This window comes from Anabrus simplex, chromosome 1 (genome assembly GCF_040414725.1).
Source record: "Anabrus simplex isolate iqAnaSimp1 chromosome 1, ASM4041472v1, whole genome shotgun sequence".
NCBI classification, from domain to species: domain Eukaryota; kingdom Metazoa; phylum Arthropoda; class Insecta; order Orthoptera; family Tettigoniidae; genus Anabrus; species Anabrus simplex.
Genome location: NC_090265.1, coordinates 1,045,968,197 through 1,045,990,362, shown reverse-complemented (window position 1 = coordinate 1,045,990,362; position 22,166 = coordinate 1,045,968,197). Strand labels below are relative to the sequence as shown.

Sequence of the window (22,166 nt, the reverse complement as noted above, 5' to 3'; positions counted from 1 at the left end):
ACATACACCGTAGTTTGCTGATACTTAGCTCAGACGGTAAATATTTACATGCATTTATGTTGCAACTGTAATGGGATACTACAGCCTGAAGGCTTTTAATGAAATTTAGCACAGCCTCTAATTTCTTTTCCATGATCTTTTCTTTTCTTGGTCCTCTCCTCGTTTCTACTGGTACTAAAGCACCCTCCCGCTTAAAGGTCTTGAATATTCCGATAACTCTGTGCTTAGTAATATTTAGAAATGTTTCTTGGTACACTGGCAAATTAGCACCTGCTTGATTCATAACATTATACTGGAATATTGTAACTTTAGGCTTAATTACTCCCCTTTGGCTTCTGCGCCATTTTGGCTGACGTGTCTTGCAATATTTCAGGATGAAGGCATCTTGTTTGGCCTTTTCTGGAATTGCATAATATGCGGCATGAAATTCCTTTATGTCAGTCATGATTAAACAGTCTGCAATGTAGTTTAGACTTTTGCAGAATACCTGTTAAAAATGAAAATGATGTGATCTTAAGATATTGTAGGAGTTATAGGTAACAATTCCAGCATCGGTATTCAGTGATTTCTTAATGGGATTAAGATTTCAAGATAATTATTATTTAGTTACTAAATAACTAAATATTGATTCTAATAAAGGCAACTTAACACAATGTACTTACAGCAATCGTTTTTCTTTAGTTCGTTTCCACTTTTCAGGATTTGATTTTCGTTTCTTAGCATGTTCGGGTGGACACTCCGAAACAGTGTCTTCCATATTAAATGAAAATATTTTCCCAAATACTTATATTATGAGTAAAACACTGAAGAAAACATGAACACTGCACTTCCGAGCATGCACTGACAAGAGGATGTAAACAAATGGTCGCCATGACAGTTTGATGTTGTCCCCAATTCTACCATCAAGGTAATCAGATGATGGCACAGGCAAGCATCAATTTTTGGTAATGAGACAAAGTCTCATAGTGCATTGACACTACTGGTGGCTCCAAATAGCCTATGCAGTGGCCTCCACGGTATGCACTAGCCATGTGTCTTGGTGGGTGTGCTATTTACCAACTGATGAACCTGACTTAGCACACTAGGACGAAATGCTGGCAACCAGGAATGAGTTAGCTGGAAAATTTGTAATGTACAATAACGGACCATTTACATTGGTATTATAAATTTACTCATTCGGGACAAATATTTCAGGTTCCCTATGGGAATCAACATCTATATCATCAAGCCGGGGTATGTTGAGAATCGTTAGATTTTTGTAGCGCGTGAGTTTTACTTTGTTAGTAAAAAGTTGGCAGGTATGCGTACATCAAGCGTGATGTTGGCAAGACTGCCGTACCAGTCGCTACAACAAGGAAGACTGAATTGAATTTCCCTTCTGCGCATGAGTTTCAAGACCCTGTTTCGAGTCATAAGACAGATATAAATATTTCAAATTTGAAATTGGTGAATTATTTGGTATTCAGAAAGTCTCCAGTGTCAAATAATAGACCACTTTGTGATTCAGGATACACCTCCACACACAGTGTTATAGCTGCTTCCCTACATCTAAATCTTCATGCTGTAGGAGTTTTTTCCAAGGTAACGGTGCCACTCCATGAAAATATCGAAAGTTCAACGTTCTCCTTAAGTCTTCGTCTTTCACCTAAAATTATTGAAGTATGTAGGTCATATTAACTACTCAGAATATCACTAATTTATTATGAAATTTTTTCAGTTAGAACTAATTAACTTATTTACCCGTTTCAGTAATGACAAAATCTTCAACTGCAAAATGCTTCAAGGAGATCTTGATATTACGAGCCATACTTTTATGTCTTAGGTCCTGCCGATGAAAGCGCATGCACCACTTTTTATGTAAGGGCTACCGCTTAGGAAATTGATGGTATGAATATGATTTACCTTGATTTTGGCACATTATAATACTGCAATAGTCAGGCATCCCAATTTTCTTTGCTGTCATTACGATATAATAAAACTTTAAATTCATCAATTTACTTGGCAACTTCCCTTAAAAACTTAGAAGAACAGATGATGATCGATAAGCGCATACCATCTACTGCTCGTGAGACATCTGTCGGTAGTGTTTCAGTACATTCCTGTTTGGGCTTTCAGCCTCCATGTTCACTCTACTGTAAAGGACTTACTACAAACATGCTGCTTGGTCCTGCTGCTCAGTTATTGTGAGCTTGGTACTGTATAACTTCATCTTATTGAGCTCTCGGCTCACTTGCATGCTCGTGGCAGAGAGGTAATAAAATTACAGCACAGCACTCAGGCTGACACGTGGATGGATAGGCAGCAGCCTGGGCTTCAGCTTGCCTTGTGCTCATCCCTAGGTGGACAAGACTGCACTTTAAAGGCCTTTCACTTGCTTTGATCCTGGCTGGGGACGAAATATCCCTGGCTACATTAGTAGATAGTACAGATGTTCTGGGCATTTGGAGGTGATAATAATAGGAAGTCAGTAATTGTCAGACTGCTGTTGGAAAGAATGGCTTGGATTTTTGTGGCATATTTCTGGAAAACTGTCATAATATGATACCTAGAAAGGTCTGTTCATTGCTAATGATAATGTTAATGGAAAGAGGAAAAAGTGCCACATTGCAAAATATGAAAAAAAATGACATTTCTATTTTTTAAGAGAAAAAACGTAGCAAATCCTTCAAAATATGGTTATTTTCATGAAATATAAAATTATTATCATAATATTATGAAATATGGGTGAAATGAATCCTACATATTGCAAGTATTTAAAATCCTTCTTCCTGTAGCACTAGCAGGCATGGTTTGGAAAATGAAATTTCATATTTTGCAGACACAAGACAAAGTTACTTTTCATATAATTTATATCTCTTTAAAAAATATTGCTTATTGAGCGTATCTGCACCATCTGTGCATAAGGCTGCTCGTCCACTGGAAGCGACTACGCGCGATTATGAGATCAGACGACTACCTGCGTACTAGTGCGACTGATCCCAAAGCAAAGATTGTAACGTAACCGCATCCACTGCAAGCGACCTCGAGCAGCGATTATAGGCGACAACAGGCGACAAGCGACAGATCCCACTTGAATGGGATTTGCTGCATGTAGTCGCCTGTATGCCACGGTTCCTGCAAGCATCCGGTTGTATGTCGTCATCATATGCAACATTATTTTTATCATTACTACATTTGTCATGGATGTAGATAGTGAAAAGTTGATAAGTGCGGTTTGTGAAAGAACACCACTATGAAATATGAAAGATAAACGCTATCATTCTCAAGGTATACAACGCAAACTATGGTCGAAGTTTGCAGAGGAAGTGGGTGTTGATAATGGTAAGTACTCTTATTAAATTATTATTTATTTATATAATATGCCGGACTGAGTAGCTCAGACGTTAGAACATTGGCCTTCTGAGCCCAACTTGAGAGGTCTGATCCTGGCTCAGTCCTGTGGTATTTCAAGGCGCTAAAATACGTCAGCCTCGTGTTAGTAGATTTACTGGCATGTAAAAGAACTCGTGCAGGACAAAATTCCCGTACCTCGGCAACAACATTTAGAGACTTTTCAAATTAGATTTAAAGGTTTTATATTTCTGTTTAACCCTGTTTACTTTGTTCTTATGGATTGTGTGCTTTTCTCTCTTTTTTGTATGTTAACACTGATAAATTAAATTGCATGCTTAATTTGATCTGTGATTCTTTAATAAATTAATAAATATCAACACTTTTTAATAACTGTTCATATCACTTAACTTACAAGTCACAGTTGAACGTTCCAGAGGTGTTATTGTCTCCCTGAAGCTTGACGTTTTGTGTATTTTTGGCTCTGTTGCATTCAAAAGATAGTGAAACATTTCTGGATGCACCCGATAATAAAATAACTTCTGGGGGTCTTTGTCCAGATCATTGTGCAGATGAAGGAATTCTCCCATTGGCTTCCTTTTAGCTAGTATTTGGTTTCTTTTGTGATTTTTCCTCCGATGCCTCATCAGGTAGGGACTCTCCAGAATGTAAACTAAATCCTCATCATCCATCTCACAGAATATTTAATACGTTTAATAACTTGACAACGTCTACTCGGGAAACACGCAGACCTGTACTGAGTACAGATGCCAACTGACAGCCACCCAAAGTCATCTGCTGTGGACGACCCCAGTCACGTGTAGTCGCATGAATCAGAGTCGCCTGTAGTTGCCTCATCTCATAATTGCATGTAGTCTCTTCCAGTGGACAAGCAGCCTAAGTCATAGGACTGAGTCCTGGTTATAGTTGATTGCATTTCAGAGTGCTAAAATTCAAAAGTCCCTTGACAGTATACAGTACTAGTGAATTAAAGAACTCTGTTTAAGGGCAGAGTTCTAGCCTTCCCCCTGACTTCAAATCAGTGACAATTAATGACATTAAACATGCGTTAATAATAATAATAATAATAATAATAATAATAATAATAATAATAATAATAATAATAATAATATTTCCATTAATGCTTTCACGCCCCGTACTTATAGACATGATATTGTATAGGCTTTTGGGCTTGTGCCGTGTTAAGAAAATAAGGTGAAATTCTTAATGTTTTGCAGAAAACTGTGCTCTGCGTCCTCAGAAGAATTCTCGACTGTTCATGAGAAAGGCTTCTTAAACAATGACACTTTTGAATTTGGAACATTATAATAGAAATAGAAGTGGAAGTGGTACGTTCATTCACCACCAGATGGCCCCCAGGACGTGGCACAACGCTAGCCTTTGAAGCGGAAGCTGACCGAACCATCACAATCAGACTAAGCGATTCACACAACGTGTTTGCGTAACGTATGACAGGTGTAAGGCATAGACATAAGCCTGGAATGAAACAACTGGCGATGAGGAACGTACGAATTTTGAAAACACCGAGACGAAATAACAATAGTAAAGGGGCAGATAAGGGAACTACCTACGTAAATTCTTAATGGCTGGCAACCAGGTATTACTTAATTGATAGCTGTTGAAATTGTAAGGATTTCTACGTATTTCCACAGCTTCCCGTATAATCCTGGACCTGTAGTGTCTAGTGTGGGTAAGAGCTCGAGCATCTGAGAACATGACATCATGACCCGACGATAGAGCGTGCTCAGCTATTGCCGATTTGTCAGGTTGGTTGAGACGAATATTACGTTCATGTTCTTTGATATGTGTACCAATGGACCGGCATGTTTGGCCGATGTATACTTTACCGCATGTGCAAGGAATTTCGTATACCCCAGGATGTAAAAGAGGGGACAATTTGTCCTTGGTTTTTCTTAGACTGTGACAATTTTAGTGGCGTGCCAAACACGGTTTTTATATTATGTTTGCGGAGGACCTTGGCAATTCGATCTTTGCTGTTGTGAATGTAAGGCAAGTAGGCAGTTCACTTCTTCCTTCTGTGAGATTTGCTTGGTGACGCAATGTTGGCTGGTGTCTTGCCTTATTATAAAGAGTCGGAAGGGCCGCGATATAAAATTGAGAAGCTGTGTTAGGTAGACGACAGATGCATAGTAAACTGTAAGTGATCTAGTGGAAACAGTCGATGAAGTTCTAATCTGTAATGGAAAAATTAAAATTTATTTAAGTGGAATGCATAAATAAATATGGTGAAGTATTATATTCATTTGTGCTCATTTATATTTTACCTGGCCATTACACTTTCCTGGCTTCCTTGCCATAGCTGTATCCCAAGTAAAATCAGTGGTAGTACATTCAATTTTGGCTTAATAAAGTAGATGAAGATCATGTTTTCATTGGGTTCTTGGGTTCTTCTCTTGATCTCCACTCCAGTTACATTCCATCTTCGTTTATCATCTCCGTGGGGATGAACAACAGCCTTGTCAGCTATAACATTACCATACTTTTGATACAACAACTTCATCCCCTAATATGGCATTTTGCTGGAATCAAAATCTCCAGCATTTTTTTTTTATTTCCTCCTATAGTGCACTACCATAGCATACTGACATGTTGCTCACTCACATGCAATCTTGCTAGAAATAGCAGCATATCATAGAGCGGCATCTGATCATCATATCCAGATAATGTAGTGTCTTCATTCTGATTGTTATGTGCCAAGGTATCTTGAGTCGACTGATGTATAAAATGTACATCCTAGGAGTAAAAGTTTTTCCGATATTGAGTGAGAAAAATACAGTTTTTTACTAATTATATCAGTAAATATGGTTCATTTTGTACTTGTCAAATTTTGCAACTTAGAAACATCTGCAAAATAATGACTGAAATGACAGACTCACATAAAGCACATTATGTAATAAAAGTAAACATTTCAAACACGTCCTTTGATATTGACAAGTATTTAAAGCTAAGTTTAGTACAGAGTATCATAGGATATGGGCTAATAAGATGATGTTTGACTAGTTCTGTATGTTGTTATTGTGTTTTGATAGGTGTTTATCTGAAATGTGCTCACTATTTATGCCAGACGTCATCTTTATGTTATTTAGATTTCCTGTCATGACCGATAACCTTTTTTTTTTTCCCTGATGCCCTGTTTGTCCACTTCCTTCCCCTACGTGTGTTGAGTCACGCACTGCACTCTTCTGTATTGCTTGCCAACTGCAGAGCACAAGTCAACGGCCAATATGTCCGCCTCCGTAGCGTAACAGTTAGTGTTATTAGCTGCCATCCTCGGGGACCCGGGTTTGATTCCCGGTTTTGCCAGAAATTGAAGATTGGCAGGAGGGCTGGTACCCGTTGTGTAGGGCTAGCGTGCTTGCCTCTTACCCGGAGTCCCCAGTTCAATTCCCGGGCAGGTCAAGGATTTTTACCTGGATCTGAGGGCTGGTTCGAGGTCCATTCAGCCTACGTGATTACAATTGAGAAGCTATATGATGGCGATATAGCAGCCCCGGTTTAGAAAGCCAAGAATAATGGCCGAGAGGATTCATCATGCTGACCACACGACACCTCGTGTTCTGCAGGCCTTGGGCTGAGCAGCATTCGCTTGGTAGGCCAAGGCTCTTCAGGGCTGTAGTGCCATGGGGTTAGTTTAGTTAGGAAGCCTGGTATGTGGTTGAAATGGTACATGGAGCTCACCTCCATTGGGGGTGTGTCTAAAAAGAGCTGCTCCACCTCGGGATGAGGTCACGAGTCTACTTTACTTTAACATCCAATATCGTGCAGTCCTCAGTCAAGCAATCATGTATGCAGTGCATTCACTACTGAGGATTATTATTATTTTAACTTACAATTATACTTCGTTTTATTTTCCTTGGGAATTTTAAATGTTAATATTAACACTTCTCACTGGTAACATTTTGTTGCAATAAAACTTTACCAGTGAGAAGTGACATACAGATTGATTGATTGATTCATTCATTCATTCATTCATTCATTCATTCATTCATTCATTCATTCATTCATTCATTCATTCCCAACCTGTACATCACTCCTCACTGGTAGTGTTTTGTTGCAAATTAGTAAATTCAGTGCACTACATCACAGGACATAATAGATATGAAGCAGTTACCACTGGTGATTAGCCAAAGCGTTTAGAGAAAAATGGATGACAGATCCTCCCTTACATTGTTGGTTCTGTGTTTGATGTGAAGGAATGGATGAAAGATTTATAATTGCTGCTGCTTATTGCCTTTAGATAAAAATAAAAAAAAAAGAGAGGTTTGGGCAAAGCAATGGTTGGGTTGCTCAATTGAGTTAATAACTCTCATGTGAAGACTTGATGCATCAGCTGTCATTGGAGCCAGAGGATTGGCAAAATTATATGAGAATGGACGAGCCAACATACTTTCATAACACTGTTTATTTAACAAAAACAGTTACTCATTTCAGATAGATGATAAGCCCTGATGAGAGGTTTTCAGCTACTCCAATTTTTGGCATTCATATCATCATAAGCATTTATTTCTCAACGTATATACAGTAAATAAATACAATGTCATTTGGACGTATTAATTGTGTCGCCTCATATGGCTGAACAGTCCAATTCTGGATGCACAGATTTTATTGCAGTGGCAGCACACATTAGTTGTTGTAGCAGATGGTTGTGCAAGAACACCATCCCTCGCATTCACTCGTTCTTTCCTGTGGTTCCTCCTCTCTCAGCTTCTAATCTTCTCCTGTCTTATTCTAGATGTTCAACTCCATCGTATACAATTCTATGCCATTTGGGTCTATCCTTGGCTGTAGTTTCCCAGTTGACCGTATCAATTTGACACCTTTTGAGATTACACTTTAGAACATCCTTATATCGTTTAAGCTGCCCTCCATAGTTACGCAGGCCATTCTGTAGTTGGAAGTACATTATTTTCTTTGGGAGGCGTGTATTTGGCATGCGGATGATATGGCCAGTCCAGCATAGCTGATGCCTGACTGTCTTTGCCTCCATACTTGTAGTATTGGCTTCTTCGAGGATACTAATGTTCGTTCTTCGATCTTGCCATTTAACTTTCAGGATTCTCTGCAAGCATAATTGATGGTATTTTTCCAGGCATTTTAGGTTTCTCCTGTAAGTTGCCTAGGTCTCACAACCATAGATACCAGGCGAGTTGGCCGTGCGGTTAGGAGCATGCAGCTGTGAGCTTGCATCCAGGAGATAGTGGATTCGAACCCTACTGTCGAAAGCCCTGAAGATGGTTGTCCGTGGTTTCCCATTTTCACACCAGGCAAATGCTGGGGCTGTACCTTAATTAAGGCTCTCCCACTCCTAGGCCTTTCCTCTCCCATCATCGCCGTAAGACCTGCCTGTGTTGGTGCGACGTAAAAAACAAATTGTAAAAACAAAACAAACAAAAACAACCATAGATAAGAGTAGGGATTACAACAGCATTGTAAACATAGTTTGGTTCTTGCACTGATAGCATGATTGTCAAACACTCTTTTTAGTAGGTGACCGAAAGCCTCACTAGCATGTCTTAAACGATATTGGATTTCTGCATCAATGTGTGTACATGTTGAGAGGTGGCTTCCAAGGTAAGAAAATGATTTATGTTCTGCAGAGTTTGGCTATTGATTGTAATAGCCAGAGTTCTCTTATTGGAATTTGGTGCTAGCTGGTAAAGGGTCTTATTCTTATTAATATTAATTTCCAGTCCGATACTTTCATGTGCTTGATTAAAAGTATTTAGGATTAATTGCAGATCTTCTTCTGTGTTGGCTAAGGTAACATTGTTATCTGCGTACTGAAGCTCTATAACTGACACTGAGGACACCTTGGTCTGCTAATATTGAACAGATTTCCATCGGTTCCATACTCAAGTTCTATACCTGATGGCATTTTAACATCCACAAGGTGTAGTATAGCTCCAACAAATACTGAGAACAATGTTGGAGCAATTAGACAACCTTGCTTGACTCCAGTGGAAATACGGAAAGGGTCTCCTGGTCTTGTATTGGAATGAACTGTAGCAAACGTGCCGTTGTGCAGTAGTTTTAAGTATCTATACGTATTTGTTTGGACATCCAATCTTAGCTAGAATTCTCCATAGTGCTTCTTGATCAACAGGATCAAACCCTTGACAAAATCCATAAAAGCCATAATACAAGTGTTGGTTTTGCTCTCTAGACTTTTCCTGCATTTGTCTTGCACTGAAAATCATATCAATTGTACTTCTGTTTGACCTGAAACCACACTGTGTTTCTGGTAGACACATTTCATTCAATGGCAGTAGACAATTGGACAATACTCTAGCAAGAATTTTTCCTGCAACAGAGAGCAATGATATTTTGCCAAGCGTTGTAGGCTTTCCGCTTTTCATCAATTAGGTCACATAATTCTCGTCAAACCAGTCCAGTCTTGTCCCCTTTCTTGAAGATAGTGATGATAGAAGCATCTCGTAGATCAGTAGGGATTTTTCCCTTGTTCCATATTTTCACTATCAGGATGTGTGTTTACTGAATTAGCAAAAGACCACCCTCCTTGAAAAGCTCGGCTGGAATTCCATCTTGTCCGGGTGCCTTTTTATTCTGCAACTGTTGAATGGCCTTCTCGATTTCTTGAAGAGAAGGGACTTCACTTAAGTGATCTTGAGTTGGCTGTTGTGGAATATCAGCAACTACATCTTCCTTGACATGTGAGTTTCTTTTCAGGAGGTCCTGAAAATGTTCTTTCCAATGGGAAGCTACCGAGTCAGGGTCTTTAAGAACTTCAGTACCGTCTTTGAATTTTAAACAATTAAGACCTTTGGTGGTGGGACCATAAATAGCTTTGGTAGCACTGAAGAATGCACTAGTGTTATTGGAGGCGATTAAATTCTCCGCATCCATTGATTTGTCTATCCACCATTTCTTCTTGATTATCCTGCATCTTTTCTGGACTTCCGTTTTGATTTGTTGATATCTCTGTTTATTGGGAAGTGAATTTATATAATTTTGCCAAGCGTTGTAGGCTTTCCGCTTTTCATCAATTAGGTCACATAATTCTCGTCAAACCAGTCCTGATGTGTCCTCTTATAAAAACCAACTGCTTCTTTGCCAGCCGCTATAATAGCCGATTTTAATAATGACCATTGCTGTTCATTATCTTCTGGGTATTCATTTGGAAGTTTACCAGCCAATAGTACCTGATAGGTAGATTTGGTACTGTTGTTCCTAAGTTGTTCAGTATTAAGTTTGTATTTTCTCACCTTCCCCTGAATCCATCATTTTGGAGGAACCTGTATAGCTATCGCAGATCGAACTAAGCGATGGTCTGTCCAGCAATCATCAGCCAGTCATAAATTTAGTTATATGAACATGGCGCTGATCACTTGTGCAGATAATATTGTATTCGATTAAGTACCAGTGCTTTACTGCTCAGGTTGGAAGACCATTGTCACTGATTCATGTATATATACATATGAAGAACTGAATACCAGTTGCAATTCACTCCAGAGGTCGGGTGTATTAATACCTGAGACCTGCAGAGCTGCTCTGTTCTGCTTATAAGAATATACCCAAATATGAAGTTAAGCTGAACTATTCAAATGTTTGATTTGCTTTATAACAACCCATATATTTCATCACAAAAATGCAAAGTACAAAAAAAGAAGAAATACAAAAATCATAATGAATGCAGTGATTGATAGTTTGTGGCAGCCAAGAAAGCCGTCATGATAGTATGAGAGACCTCATTGGCAGTGTCATTTACTACCCTTGAAGTTGCATTCAGGTTGCCGGTTAATGCAAGGAAATGCACATCTCCAATCAATTTTTTACAGATAGGAACCATTGTAGGGTTAATTGACTGCAACTTCTCTACTACATGTTCACCAAAATCATCATGAGGCAACTTCACCCTTTCCTTAGTGCCTGTTGTGGGCTTTTGGCTATTTTCTCCAAAACTTGGTCATGTTTTAACTTTGGCTGCTGAACACATTTATTGCTAGTCATACTTGTAAGCGTTCTTCCAAATGGAAATCTTTACATAATAATAATAATAATAATAATAATAATAATAATAATAATAATAATAATAATAATAATAATAATAATAATAATAATGTTTTTGAACACCAAGTACTTGTTCACTTCAGGTCATTGACCTTGAAGAAGGTAACTGATTGCTCTAAAGTTGCATTTCTTCTTGTTTTGTTGTGATATTTCCTACTTGCAATCTCCATAGGTATGGTAACACTCCATATTTTTCAATCTCCTCCAAAAGCAAAGTCGCACCATAGCACAATTCAAAATACATAGTGTATCCTGCAGTTTCTTCATTTGACTAATGCTACTTATACCACGGTTTCTCCAATGCCTATCAGGTTTGTGCAGTTGCTTGGAACCACTCCATGTACGATTTCCCCATTCATTATGTGATGGTGTGGTGGCGTGTTGGAGCAATCTGCTGAATTTTTTACGCAGCAGGTATTTGGCAGACTCATCACACCATGTCAAACAGACAGCGATGCCGCCATTCACTGCCAGAGTTTGGAGTAACACCACTCAGTTGGACATACGTAGCGATAGTTATTGGCAGCCTTAAGATAATGGGGAAGTCATACAATGCATTGCTGATAGTATCATCCTCTTTGTTTCAAAACCAAAGTCTTTTTTTTTTGTGGCTGTTTTGTCTTTTGTAGACTGATGACTTTGTGAAAACATATTATACACAACATCTATGCATTTGGCCTATGACAGTCAATTTAGAAGTTATAAATTAATTAATATTTTGAGAAAGTTGTGTTGTATTTGGCCAGACAGAATTGACTTAGGGTCAGTTCTACCATCTCCTGGTAAACTCGCTGGTAGCTACATTGGAGATAACAACCTGGAGTTTCAAATCCTGAGGCACTTTGCCTTGCATGCTATTACCTACATAGCTGTCAGGAGACACTAATATGCAAGGTTGGCTAGATTGATTTTCAGCATTTCTTGCTTTCAATTTTTGCTTGAAAAGGTAGAGCAGGATGTTTTCATTGGATCTTTGGTTCCTCTCTTGATCTCCGCTCAAGTTTCTGTCAATTTTTATTCATTTAATCATCTCAATGGAGGTGTACAACAGCCCATGTCAGCTATCACTTTCTTATACTTCGCTACTCACAGAAGTATGAATATGAGAAGTATGAACCTCAAATTTTGATTGTCTTCCTATACTTGCATCTGGTGAATATCACCAACATGACTTTTTAAAAAAATGGGGGAATCTATAGTGTGGCGGACACTGATGTTATTGAGCTTTGCAAGGTTAATCTATGTGTAAATGATATTTCTGATATAATAATAATAATAATAATAATAATAATAATAATAATAATAATAATAATAATAATAATAATAATAATAATAATTTTACCTCAATAGAATAACACCAAATTGACTTGTATAATATTTGTAACATATTGTCAGATACCTTACAAACAAAGTCACTCCACTCCACCCCACCCCACTCCACTCCACTCCACTCCACTCCACTCCACTCCACTCCACTCCACTCCACTCCACTCCACTCCACTCCACTCCACTCTTCATATTTTTTTGGTGTTTTTACAATGGAAATTTTACATCTGTGATTAACTTGAATTTTAAAGTGTTCTTTATCATCCGGGTGTCCTCCATGGCTCAGGTGGCAGCACGTCGTCCTCTCACCGCTAGGTTCCTTGGTTCAAATCTCGGTCACTCCACGTGAGATTTGTGCTGGACAAAGCTGAGGGGGGACAGGTTTTCTCCGGGTACTCTGGTTTTCCCTGTCATCTTTCATTCCAGCAACACTCTCCACTATCATTTCTTATCATCTGTCAGTCATTAATCATTGCCCCAGATGAGTGAAACAGGCTTCGGCAGCCAGCACAATTCCTATCCTCGCCGCAAGATGGGGGCTTCATTCATTCCATCCCTGACCCGGTCACTGACTGGAAAACACGTTGTAGGTTTTCATTACATTTTGCTGAATGGAAACAGGAATTTTACTCAGCTGAGGGCCCCAGGGTTGTCAACCCATGCTCCCAAGTTAAGAGCCCCTGATGCCCCTTTTAGTTGTCTCTTATGACAGGCAGGGTGTTACTCTATTGTCCCTACCCACAGGGGGAGGTTAGGGGCGTGTAGCTGTGGGTTTGCATTCGGGAGATAGCGGTTTGAACCCCATTGTCAGCAATTCTGAAGATGGTTTTCTGCGGTTTCCTATTTTCACACCAGGCAAATATTGGGGCTATACCTTAATTAAGGCTACGGTCGCTTTCTTCCAACTCCTAGCCCTTTCCTATCCCATTGTCGCCGTAAGACCGATCTGTGTTGGTGCTATGTAAATCTAATTGTAAAAAGAAATGCTAAAAGAAAGAGTTTCATTGGCAAGTTGGTTAAGAAAATACAGGAGTTAACTAAATAAGCTGAACATAACTGTACCGGGCGGTACACCTCCGCGCCGCTAATTCAAACATTGCGCCAGTTGAAACTCCTCTACTGGAGGAAGCCTGAACTTTAGCTACAGTGTTAATTCTCAAGTTTCTCAGAAGATGTCCCTACTCGTAAATTTTGAAGTGTTCTGAACTGTGTCGTTTTCGATGTAATTTTGTTTTGCCTGTAGTAAGAAGTGTGAACATTCTCTTCTAGATGGCACTACTGAAGGACTCCAATTATGCACCCTAGTGCGAAGTGAAAGAACTGTGTTTTTGGAGAAATATTGTGTTCATAAGTTCGTTCTTTGTTAAATTTCTTTCAGCTTGTGTTTAAGTTGGCAACGTTAACCCTTTCTTTCTGCCAGTTTTGAAATTGGCCAATCATAAATTTCTGTAATTAATTTTCCACCAATCCTGGTTTTCTTCTTCAATTCTGACATGTAATCTTTTGGCCGTCCAATAAAATGCTTGTGGGCGGGTGTTCTCATTCATGAAAGGTCTCGAATGTTCCGCGAGGGTATATAAACTGCTGATTTTTGGGTCTCTGCGCCACTTCAGTAACATCTCTCAAAGTGTAAATTACGTAGCAGGGGGCGGGAAGCGCCTCTTTCTTCGGGCAGCAGTTCAACCAACAGGTAATGGCCGTTTTATAACTTATTTTCTTGCCAGCTCAGCAGTTTAACCCTCGGGGCGGGTTCGAAACCTTTTACCATGTAACTGTCCTCTAAAATGTAAAAGACTCTTGATTTAAATTCTGCCTCTGTAACTACATATGGGGATAGAGAGTGCTTAACCCTCTTGAGCTCCCACTTATATTGCTTTGAGGTGAACTTATTTTCACAACCGTTTCTTCCCTTCTAATGTAATGTAAATCGTTTTCTCATATAAGTCACCTCTTTAGGATGGGATTAGCCCTTGCATTAACGGCCTAGTGCCAAGTAGGTTTTAAACAAAGTGTATTAGGAGTGCAAGGACGCCTCCTCTCAAGTTGGTATTTTTGGAGGCCATGTAATTGTCCTGTTTCTTCACTGAATAGGCCTCAGTAGGTTGGGTATTTTTGACCCCTGTGTTATTGTAATTGGAGGACAGCTTAAAGGTGGAGTTCGGTGTGGCCTTTGATAGGCTTCAATTTTGAGAGCGGGTTTGCTCATTCTTAAAAGTTGATTTGGTGTGCCTCGAGGAGGCTTTATTAGGTAATTGGGAGCAAGTGCTCCTGGGCATGATTGGGGTTTTCTGCCCCTTGTCGAATCTTGCATACGGGTATAGTTGGGCTTACTGTTCAAGAATTGTGTGTCTGGCTCTCGGAGCCCAAATCCTGTAACTCTGTAATTGTGCATTCTCGATTTGTTGTTAGGCTACTGAGTACCTGTTATATTTGTTATTTCTTGATCTTGAAAAGAAAATATAACCTTGTTAAATTTTAAATTAACTTTAATTTCGTAGATTGAGACCTATTCATCCCAGTACCTTCTTTCACCTCTAACTACCACGGATAACTCCGTAACAATAGCAAAGACCACATGAAAGATAGATATCCTTTGATATTACCAACATGTACACTAACATACCAATTCACTACAAGAACAAAATAATTAACCTCCTAAGAATCAACCTTAAACCAGCACAGTTAGGCATTCAACAACAAAATTTATAGTCGAAAGGAAGGGTTAATAATGGACAATCAATCACTCAATCAGTCAATACAGATCTGCATTTAGGGCAGTCACCCAGGTGGAAGATTCCCTATCTGTTGTTTTCCTAGCCTTTTCTTAAATGATTTCAAAGAAATTGGAAATTTATTGAACATCTCCCTTGGTAAGTTATTCCAATCCCTAACTCCCCTCCCTATAAATGAATATTTGCCCCAGTTTGTCCTTTTGAATTCCAACTTTATCTTCATATTGTGATCTTTCCTACTTTTAAGGACACCACTCAAACTTATTCGTCTACTAACGTCATTCCACGCCATCTCTCCGCTAACAGCTCGGAACATACCATTTATATAAATGGTCCGTTATTAGACATTATAAATTTCCAGCTAACTCATTCCTGGTTGCCAGCGTTTTGCCCTATTGTGCTAAGTTGGGCTCATCAGTTGGTAAATAGCACACCCACCAAGTTGCATGGCTAGTGCATACTGTGGAGGCCACTGCATAGGGTACTTCGAGCCACCGGCAGTGCCAACGCACTATGAGAGACTTTATCTCATTACCAAAAATCGATGCCTGCCTGGCCATCATATTTACTCATTTGAGACAAATATTTCAGATTCCCTATGGGAATCAACATCTATATCACATACCACTTAGTCGAGCAGCTCGTCTTCTTTCTCCCAATTCTTCCGAGCCCAAACTTTGCAACATTTTGTAATGCTACTCTTTTGTCATGGTACTGTAGTCACGTCCTAGTTCGTGAACCATGGGCAACGGCTCAGTGGCCTAGTAAGTGGTCCAGAGAGACGGGGTACCAGTTGCTATGGAATAGGAGTGGGCATCTCGGACATATTCTGAGTCATGGCCTTCCTTGTGCTCAGGCGGCTAGGACTATACAATCCACCGGTAGTCCTTAACGCGTTAGAGGTGAGATCCTCACTTGGACTATGTGTAGGTAGGGTAGCATCCTGCTTCATGAATTTACCGAGCTCAGAACACTTTATGCAAGCCTCAGACCTATGGGAATAATAGAGTCCCACTCTCATTTGACAGGCCAGGGACTCCTTCGAAACAACTTGGCGAAAGAAATTGAATTCAATGGGAAGCTGTCAATATTAATGGGGCTTATGGAAGAAAGAAAGTATGGTAGAAGTGGCTGAGTCAGCAAAGAGGATGCATCTGGATGTACTAGGAGTAAGTGATATTCGGGTAAGGGGAGATAACGAGGAAGTGATAGGAGATTATAAAGTTTACTTGATGGGTGTTAAAAGAGAAGGGCAGAGTATGGGGTAGGACTGTTTATCAGGAATACTATGGCACACAACATAGTTTCTGTTAGACTCACAAACGAGCTAATGATGTGCGTAAATTAGGCAGTTGGAGGAATTAGGACGAGAATGATCTCACTGTATGCACCATGTAAGGGTGAAGATGAGGATGAAGTTGACAGGTTTTATGAAGCATTGGGTGATATCATAGTCAGAGTCAAGAGCAAGGATAGGATAGTGCTAATGGGCGATTTCAATGCGATAGTTTGAAATAGAACTGAAGGATATGAAAAGGTGATTGGCAAATGTGAGGAAGATATGGAAGCTAATGGGGATGGAAAGTGTTTGCTAGACTTCTGTGCTAGTATGGCTTTAGCAGTTTCGAATACATTCTTCAAGCATAAGGCTATTCACCGCTACACATAGGATGTTGGGGTACCAGATCCATAATCGACTATATCTAAACCGACTTCTAATTTAGGAAGTCTGTTAGGAATGTGTGGGTTTTTCAGGGATTTTTCGATGATACAGACAACTATCTCATTTGTAGTGAACTAAGTATCGCTAGGCCTAGGATGGAGAAAGTGAAATCTGTCTGCAAATGAATAAGGGGAGAATATCTCCAGGACGAGGAAATTAGACAGAAGTACATGGATATGATTAATGAGAAGTTTCAAACAGTAGACAGTGAGCAGGTTCAGGATGAGGAAAGAGAATGGGTGGCATACAGGGAGGCTGTAGTTGAAATAGCAAGGGAATGCCTGGGAACAGGTGTGTGTAAAGATGGGGAAAAAGCAAACATCTTGGTGAAATAATGAACTGAGAGGAGCTGGTAAACGTAAAAATAAGGCTTGTCAGAAATGGCACCAAACAAGGGCTGATGCAGACAGGTAGATGAAAGAAACAGAGTGAAACAAATAGTTGTTAAATCCAAAAAAAAGTCGTGGGAAGATATTGGTAATAACCTGGAAAGGCTAGGTCAAGCAGCAGGGGAAACCTTTCTGGACAGTAATGAAGAATCTTAGGAAGGGAGGAAAAAAGGAAATGAACAGTGTTTTGGGTGATTCAGGTGAACTCATAAATCCCAGGGAATCACTGGAGAGGTGGAGGGAATATTTTGAAGATCTTCTTAACATAAAAGGAAATCTTCCTGATGATGTTGCGAACAACCAAGCTCATGGGGAGGAGGAAAATTATGTTGGTGAAATTACGCTTGAGGAAGTGGAATGGATGGTAAATAAACTCCATTGTCAAAGCAGCAGGAACAGATGAAATTAGACCTGAAGTGGTGAAGTACACTGGGAAAGCAGGGATGGAATGGCTTTATAGAGTAGGAAGATTAGCATGGAGTGTTGGTAAGGTACCTTCAGAATGGACAAAGCAGTAATTGGACCTATCTATAAGCAAAGGAACAGGAAGGACTGCAACAATTATCAAGGTATCTCATTGATTAATATACCAGGCAAAGTATTCACGGGCATCTTGGAAGGGAGGGTGCATCAGTCCTTAAGAGGAAGTTGGGTTAAAACGAGTGTGGTTTCAGACCACAAAGGGTCTATGTCAGGATCAGATTTTTAGTATGCGCCAGGTAATTGAAAAATGCTACAAGAGGAATAGACAGCTGTGTTTATGTTTCGTAGATTTAGAGAAAGCATAATGGTAACAGTATCAAAGCGTCAATGTACATTATAATGCCATATTCAAATTTTCACACTATATTTATAGGATAAAATGAGCTAATATATTTTTCATTCTGACTGTATGAGTAGCATCTTTCATAACATCCAGATGCACTAGTCATGTTCTGAATGTCATCATTCAGTACTACCTGTACCTCAGCAGTGTCCATACTGTTATAGCCATATATGACAATGAAAGTCATTGCATTGATCGGAAACACAAACTCCTTCCACTGAGTTAGTTGCTATAGTGCAACGGTGTGGACAGGAGAGGAAGGAACAGATGGGGTGGTGCAGCTTTCCCCTTTCTACCTGCAAGCAGTGCAGTGGTCAAAACTCACAAGACAGGTTTATGTTGTCCTCTGTGTGGTGTGGAAGTATGTTTAGAGATTGAAAAAGTTTGTACAGTATATTTGTCTTCGACAATGAGACAGGTGGTTATTGTGAAACTGTTGGTGGATTACTTTGGTATTCTGGAAGATGCACCTGCAGACAAAGATCATGTTATTCTTGAGCAAATAAAGAAACAGTTGTCAGAAGAAGAAAACTAGGTGAGTTGGCCATGCGGTTAGTGGTGCGCTGCTGTGAGCTTGCATCCGGTAGATAGTGGGTTCGAACCCCGCTGTCAGCAGCCCTGAAGATGGTTTTGCATGGTTTCCCATTTTCACACCAGGCAAATGCTGGGGCTGTACCTTAATTAAGGCCACGGCTGCTTCCTTCCTATTCCTAGGCCTTTCCTATCCCATTGTCGCCATAAGACTTATCTGTGTCGGTGCGACGTAAAGAAAAAAAAAAAAAGAAGATGAAGCTGTAATAGCAGAGGTGAGTACACTTTTAATTGATGAGGAGGCATCAAAAGTAGAAGGTTTCGTGATGGTGAGTGATGATGTAACTTTAAAGCTTTCCAATATGTTGAAAACACTATTTATAACATCTATAACACTATAACATACCTTAAAAATATTTCTTTCTTTCTTTCTTTCTTTCTTTCTTTCTTTCTTTCTTTCTTTCTTTCTTTCTTTCTTGCTTTCTTTCTTTCTTTTACATGGATGTAGGCTTCACATCTCTGAATCCAGTTGTTAATTCGAAGTATTGTATGTGCTATTCAACAAAGAATAACATGTTTAATTCTACAAGAACATCCTCAGATTCTATCAAAGTGCTTTAAATCATGGGTATATTTGTACAATATTGTTTACGTTGCATAAACTTGTCAGTGATTGATAGTGGGTTATATAATGAACAAGTAATAACAAATAATGATTGTAGTAATCCTCAACTGTCACCTTATTAGCTTATAGAAATGTTTCTGTACTTATCTAATCAATCATCTGTTACCTTCTGTAACTGCATCTGGACTGCAGTCAGTGGCCCTGGCCAGTCCTGGTAGCTAAGTGGGGGTTGAATGGAAAATTATGTGGGCAATGAAGTCTCTCTCTCTCTCTCTCTCTCTCTCTCTCTCCAGTATTAATTGCCTTTAGGGCACCAAATAACAGTAAAGAATAAAGAGCTTGAATTTGTTGCTTGAGAAACATTGCCACTATGAATTTCCTTCTTTATATCAAACTGCACTCATTTCGTGTTCTTTGATCCAGCAGTAAAGCTATGTCAGTAAACTGTCACTCTCTTCCAAGAAAATACAGGGTAGGAGAAGTATGGTTAGGCAGTCGATAACATATGATTTCCTATGTCGAAACAATTGAAAGACATCAAAACAGTATTGTATAAGTTACATGGTTTTGGAGAAAAGAAGTGAAATTTTAAGCCAGAAACAGATAAACCAGCCGAACAATATTTCAGCAGTTAGAATGAGATATGCTTAGAAAGAAAGGGAGAGGTGTAACAAACAGATTGTGTGTGTAAATATGAGACATAATATCAGCACATCAGGGAAATATACACTTGGCTGCACGCACATGACCGCACTTACCATACATCTCAGTGCAACAGTTTTAAGTGCCCACCTTGGGCATGGATGCAGGCTTCACATCTCTGAATCCAGTTGTTAATTCGAAGTATACAGTATCATTGCATTATCAGTATGGTGTATTGAAATTAATGTTTTAAGAGACTATTTAGCTCATGGCTCCAATGACCAATCCCACAAACCTACTTCACTGGTGTAGGAGAGGGAGAGCTGATACTCCCACGTGACGTGTCCCAGGGGGTGATAGGGGGTCCTAACCGGCTTGCCAGTGTTTTTTAGCGAAATAAAATAGCTCTAACAGACCAAACACACAACCCCCTGTGGGTGGGGGATGCATACGAAGAACACACCCACGGTATCCCCTGCCTTTCCTAAGAGGTGACTAAAAGGAGCAACCAAGGGATGATGATATTAGAATCATGTGATTACTTGTGATTAGTACCATTACATGCAGAAAACCATGGGTCTACATTACATAGAAGTGGTACTATTATGCGAGAAACACTACGAATCTGGGCATTGTTTGTGATAAGTGTCATCATGTGTATTCCACCAGTCGATTCCACTGTGTTCAGAATAACTCTGCATTACCTATTAGTAATCCCATTGTGTAAGGAACACCATGGGTCTACGTTGCCGATGGTTGGCACCACTTTGTGAGAAAAACTATGGGTTTGACTGGTACCCGTGATAAGTATCACTGTGATAAAAACTAGGGGTCTGCATTGCCAGAGAGTAATACCATTATGTGAGGAACACCATGGTTCTGCATTGCTTGTGAGTAGTACCCTTATGTGCAAAACACCATAGGTTTGTGTTACCTGTGAGTGGTGCCTTTGTGTGTGACATACCATGGGTCTACATTACCTCTGATTAGTACCACCACGGAAGAAAAACTATGAGCCTACGTTAACTGTGATTAGTACCACTATAGGACGAACACCATGGTTCTGCTTTACCAGTGATGAGGGGCAAGTGACCTGAATTTTGGACCGCTTTAGATAAGTATCATCCCAGTACTTGATGCATTGTGAATAGGATCCACTGATCACTTTTGTTTCACAATCATTTTTTCATCGTCATTCGTTTTAGATTAGTCAGTGGAAACATTTTGAAGTTTTAATTTTAATTTTGTTCACCTCTTACCATTAGGGGCTGATGACCTAGCTGTTAGACCCCTTTAAACAACAATCATCATCAATGACCAATCCTGTCCGGTATAAAAATATCAGCAACTTCAATCAATCTCTAGCTGTCTATTGGCACAATTTTATCATTTTTGTGTTATCACTTTTGTTTGATTGCACCTATGTGTGCTTGTTTAAAAAAAAAAATCATCAGAATAGTGCACTGAAACATCTTTGACCACAAACTGCATAATCAACAGGTCATAACTGTGTTATTCTGATAAGCTGACAGCCATCATATTGGGAAACTGCAACACGAAGAGTTTAAGTTCAAAAACAAAACAGTATTTCTGTGCTAAAATTTTTATTATCTCTATAGGTTATGAATTTCTGGAGTTGACCTACTTTATATATTTAATGTTGTAGTTGTTTGATAAATTGTCAAAATAAGTACAACTTGAGCTTCAGAGTCTTTCTAGATAAATTCTGGAGCCCTCAGTATTACTGCAGAGAAATATTGATCTTATATACTTATTTACACTATTTCTTATGCTACAGTATTTTTTGTTTTTACAAGACCTGTCCCTCTGCCTAAGTCAGTGTCTATGCTCAGGACATACTGTTACACTGGTCCTTTGTAAATTGTTAATATCTGGTTGTTGTACTAAGTGCTGTTAGCCCTATAGTTCTCCCAAAACTTAGTCTTGGTGCATGCAGAGAGGAGGACAAAAA

The 22,166-nt window shown here is 39.4% G+C and overlaps 1 protein-coding gene across 4 annotated transcripts in view; it reads left to right on the top strand.

Moving 5' to 3' along the window:
- The window catches only part of LOC136857937 (zinc finger protein ZFP2), a 585,780-nt gene that overhangs the window by 433,432 nt on the left and 130,182 nt on the right, over positions 1-22,166 (top strand). The gene's annotated exons all lie outside the window — the stretch shown is intronic.